Raw genomic sequence first — 5883 nt, forward strand, 5'->3', positions numbered from 1 at the left:
TATAACCATGGGCTCCACAATTTCTGGATCCACACACCCTATTTCCTCAGGTTGGAACGCGGACGCCTTTCCATGCCTTTTTAACATCTCCCTAAATTGCTTTTCTTCAGCAAGTAATAGGAAGTCACCCCCTCCTATTTTCATCCCTTGTATTGTTTCCGGAGTAAACACATGTCCCACCTTTCGTGGGTCTCTGATCATTGGCTCTATAGCTACTTCTTTGATTGCCTTTTCACTATCCCCTGGAAGTGGAGCAGCAATAGGACAAACCTTCTTCTCCACTATCTTGTACTTTGTTAGTACATGTGCTTCATGATCCATTCGAGCAACTTCTTCAATGACCTCGTACATCTTGATTGAATGGACAGGAACTTGGATTTCGTTGTCTTCTTCCATTGCTTCCAAATGAGTTATTGTATCTTCAAAACTTAATTCTTCAAACATATACTGAATTTCTTCATCATCATCTATTAATCCAGAACACTTAAAGTACTCGAAAGCATTTTGTATTTTATTATTATTTACTTTTAGTATAAAAGTAGCACCATTAGCTGAGATTGTACAAGAAATATCTTTATTTACATTATTATTCATGGGTTTTTCTTTTATGTTCGGGCTATCACAACCCCTACCTGTAAAAGCCCTATCTAAAAATCCTGGGAAAACTCTTCATCCATCTCTTGAATTGGATGTTCCCTCAAGCACTGGGGAAAAGGTCTCTTGGTAATCAACCCCGTGAGTCTACGCATACCCTTTTGCCACAAGCCCGACTTTATACCGATTAATGGTGCCGTCAGCATTGTGCTTCACCTTGAATATCCATCGGCATCTGATTGCCTTTTGATGGGGTGAAGAGGAGATGAGATTCCATGTCTCGTTTTTGGAGAGTGCTTGCATCTCCTCATTCATCGCTTCGACCATCACGGGTCCTTCGTGGCTTCGGAAAAAGTTTCCGGCTCTTGGACTGTTGCCACCTTCATCATGAATGCATAATGATATGTCATGTAGTCATTGTAACCGAATCGACTGACTACGCTGTCGTGAAGAAAACCAACTAGAAGCGGGATCGGCGAGGCAAGGCGCGTGAACTGGCCTGGCCCTACACTCTTCCCGCCGGTTAATACCTTGTACATAGCTAGGAGTAGGACGGTGGGTGCAAAGAGACTAGGTGTGACACATTGAATGTCTAGGAAATCAAGGAGTATCTCTGCCCGAAAGGACAGAGAATAAATTGATGAAAACGAGGGTGCGATGGCCAGCCTCGACGGCCTATAAAAGGGAAGGAAGAGGGAAGATGAAGATATCGTGTTTTGGGGAGCGAGGACAAAGTGTTGTCGGTCTAGGACTGAGCTCTCTCCTCCATCGTTCGTCATGCTCTGCAGGATTTTGGACTGAGTTGCCTTTGCTTCGTGGACAACCCGTGTGCTTCCGATAGAGGCTCCACAGTGCAGTCGGGGCTGTGTGCGTGCGTGAGCATCGTGTGTGTGTGTATTTGCCTGAGTTGGGTCCGTTGCCGGCTTGCCGGTTGTAATCAATATTGATTTGTAATTAAGACTCTGTTCTCTCTCTCTTTCTCCCATTGTGTTTCTGCAAGCTACTCTCTCTCGCTCTTCTTTCTCACGCTCCTTGGTTCAAGGCCCCCGCGGTCCCGCCTTTTTCTGCACGCAAAGAGCGTAACAACTCGACAACATTCTTTTCTCGGGTGGACCGACGTGGTTGTTATTGTGAACACTTTCACAGCTCTTGGTGTCCTCATGATAGGCACATCCAAACCATCATACTCATTGTTGGGTGAGTGATCCGATTTGTTCTCATTTGAGTCTTCGTACTCAGGCATTTTGGCCTTTTCTTTGTCTTGGTTCGGACTTGATCGTGACGAGCTTCCGTCGCTTAGAGGTTCCTATGGTCCACTCAACTTGGTAGAGATTGGACTTTCCTATGTTGTGAACCTTAGTAGATCATCGTCGTTCGAGTCTATATGGAAATAAGTTTTGATTGGATCAGATGGAGCTGGGTCGATTGTGTACCAAGATGCCTATTCGTCGAATACGACGTCCCTACTCACTTGTACCTTCTTGGTAGAGGGGTTGAAGCACTTATACCCCTTTTGTTGAGCGAGCACCCTACGAGGACACATTTCTCTTACTTGGGATCGAGCTTTTGTCGCTTCTAGTTGGGAATATGTACAATTGTGATAGAGTTGAATATCTTGACATGGGATAAGCCTGGGTTCTTTCCATAGAACTTCTCGTGGGGGTGACATCGTGCACTCCGAATGTTGTGCAACGATTCATTAGATAGATGGCCGTGTTCGCCGCTTCAGCCCAATATGATTTCGGTAGATGTTTCTCATTCAACATTGCCCTTGCCACCTCAAATATATGCCGGTTCTTTCGTTCGGCTACTCCATTTTACTGAGGTGTGTGTCGGTAGGTGAACTCCCGCCGAATTCCTTCTTGTCGAAGGTATGTTGTGAAGGCATAAGATAAATACTCCCTTCTATTGTCCGATCGAAGGCATCGAATATGCCAACTAGTTGCCTTGTCAACTTCGTTTTTGAATTTTTGGAAGTGTCTGAACACTTCGCTCTTCTGCCGCATAGGGTAGATCCAGGTGTGCCTAGAGAAGTCGTCGATGAACGTCACATAGTATCGGCCTGAATGTTTCCGTTTGGGCTGGTCCCCATATATTTGAATATATTACATCTAGGATCCCTTTGCTCACGTTCCTCTCTTTCAGGAATGGTTGATGATGTTGTTTGCCGAAATGACTGGCTTTGCATACGCATGCAATCTCCTTTTCGGTAAACATCAGGAGTCCGATGACGACTCCTTTTGACTGCATTCCTTTGAGCTTCTGGATATGGATGTGGCCGACTCATTTGTGCTACAACTCTAGGTCAATGTTGGCTTTACGACCCTTGGCATACATTGCCAATTTCATCTCGTGGGAATCGAGGATGAACATTCGGCCTTCTCTTCGACTGCAAGAGATAATTCGGCCTTCCTTTTCATAAATCACCTACTGTCGTTGAAGTGAACTTGCATGCCTTGTTCCACGATTTGGCCAAACCAAGACCAGATTCTTCATTATCGTTGGAACATGCAAGACGTTCTCATGGGGTTTGGTTGCCCTCTTTGCCGAATGGGACATTACCGACATGCTAAATGGGGTGAATTGTGTCATCCCTAGTTTCCACATAACCAGGTCGTTTGGGCTTTCATAGCTCTCAAATCCAATCTTCATGAGACATCATGTGATTGGATGCACCCGAATCGACAAACCATACGTTTTCTGAGTTGGAGATGCTCGTCAGACACGATGTTGTCATTGAAATCTCTCTATACCACATCATGAACATTCTACCATGTCGTCAAAGTCGGAATTTGAGGCATAGTGAGTAAGTTGTCGGCTTGTAAAGGCCGACTCACTCTTCTTTTTCCGACACTCTGCCTCATAGTGACCGGATTTTCCACAATACCCGCACTGGATAGAATTGTTTTGTCAGCTTGGTCCTGCATGATTGCTCCCCCTTCTTCCAGACACTCCATCTTGCGCGTATGAAACGTCTTGCCGGTAGTAGAAGTTGTGTTCTCGGGGTTGCTCTTGGTTGTGTCGGCCTTGGCCGAATCGGCTCTTCTTCCACGACCTTGTCCTTTTTCTCCATCGAAATTTGAATATAGGATGTGTCCTTCTTGCGCATTGCTTATTGTTCGAACATGATTTTTTTCGACCAACAACATTTACTAGAGATCGAAGGAGGAGAGTTCTCCCTCGCGAGGATGACTGACCTTATTGTGCCAAACCGAGGTGCTAGGCCGCCGAGGCATATCTGCACCATTTCATCATCCTCGATGTTGATGTTGATGGACCCAAGGGTGTCACACAACTCCTTGACCTTTAAGGTGTAGTTGGCAATCGACATGTCCCTCTATTGAATATTGTTCAACTCTTGATGGAGTTGATGCTTGCGTGTAGCCGTGTTTGCCGTAAAAATTCTCTTGAGGTTCCCCCACACCTCGTTCGGTGTTTTGGCCTCTCGGATGTAGCCAAACATGTGATCATGAACGCATGATGCAAGGTAGTACAACACACGACTCACTGCTTGCTCCCAAGCTGGGTAGTCAACATGTGTTGGGTTGGGTTGCGTTTCTTATGCTCCTTCAATATAACTCCAATAGCCTTGCCCGACAAGGTATTGGTGCATCTTGTACTCCTAAGATGCAAAGTTGTTTCTGTCAATTTTCTCAGTGGGAAGAGCACTTCCCATCTGAGTATTCATGCTGATTGAGTTGTATGGAACAAGTTTTCTTCTTCTTCGTCTTCTCTTGATAAAAACTATGCAAGTTGCAACTACATCGATCGACTAGTTCTTCTTCGTGGACATACCACACGTGGATGGGGTTGGATCAAGCTACCAATCGCTCTAATACCATGTAAAGAATCGGGAGTGATTCTGTGCAGCGGAAGGTGTGTGTATATGTGTAGTTGAGATAGATAGATAGATAGATTATATTATCGTCTTCGGAGGTCAAATATGGCCTATGAGACCAAAAATATTACATTTCACGTGATATGTGTGAAGGTGAGTAGCGACTCTCGATGTTCAAGAACTTTACCAATGAATGTTGCAATCGAGAGTGCACATCGTGGTTGTGAGTTGGGCTCGATCGAAGAGATGTGGAAAGCATGGTCGAATATGATCAAAGGCAGAGCATTGTATCAAAGTGTGATACTCAAACTCTCAAACTTGTTTAGGGCAAAGTGTGCATAGTCGGCCACTCTCATCACTTGTGCCCCAACGCCCCGTCTCACATCTCAATGCGTGCGAGCTAAGTCGCATGGATGCAATGGTTCAAATGGCAGATATCGGGATGGGCTCTAACATGCATCGATGTGTATGGCTTCCCCGTTCCGCGAAGAATATGGTTTTGTAGTTAGGTGCAACATTGTAGTATAATGTGTGAAGAGAGAGAGAGGGAGAGACTGTGTATTTAGGCTGGGATTGGTAATGGTGGAAGATGGTATATTACAGTCATGTAGGAAAATGATGGCCTTTAGGATAGTTAGAAATAAGTTTCATATACCATGGGGATATGGGTACATTTGGGAATCAATATTGGCATTGCCTAGATTAATTTTCCCGATTCCAATGTTGCTAGTTGCGGACCCATGGAAAGATTGGTCGTTTGGTATTGGACAATCAATTTTTGTGGTGAACACTAATGATGTATACCATAAGTTGGTTGAAGATAGAGCTTGGTTAGCAACCAAGGTTGCAAACACATGGTATATAACTTGACATGTAAAGTGGTGGACTAGAGTTTTGGATGTAGGATGGTAGTCGCATCTTCCGTTTCGTGCTAAGGTGTTTCTTTGGCGTGTGATTATTGGTGGGTTGCCTTTGGCGATTGCTTTAAAACGGCGAAATATTTCAAATGGGACATGTTTTTTTTGCACGGTGGTTGAGGAAGATGCCAGACATAGGTTCATTACATGTCCGGTTGCTAAAGCCATTTGGGCGGTTATATCACAAATTTGGGCATCAATAACAGGCAATATTTTGTCACCTTTTAACTGGGTTTTTATTGATGATGATAAAGGCATGCCTGCACCATCATATAAGGTCATGTTTGACTACCTTAGGTATTGTGGGATGTGGTTTAATTGGACCATGAGAAATGGGTTCTTGTTTGATGGACTTCATGGGGTAACACAACAACATCGTAGGATGAAAGGGAAATTGATGTGGCAATTTTCGCAACTATGTTGTTTGGGGACATTGTCCCGAGAGGAGATAGAGGTATGCCATCTAGTTTTGCAACACTTGTGAGGGTTTCCCATGCATTATCACTACTCATGATGTAGTGAAGGTAGCAAGGG

Source organism: Azolla caroliniana, unplaced genomic scaffold, assembly GCF_043228905.1.
Source record: "Azolla caroliniana isolate FFs.n. ecotype wild unplaced genomic scaffold, voAzoCaro1.0.p SCAF_6, whole genome shotgun sequence".
NCBI classification, from domain to species: domain Eukaryota; kingdom Viridiplantae; phylum Streptophyta; class Polypodiopsida; order Salviniales; family Salviniaceae; genus Azolla; species Azolla caroliniana.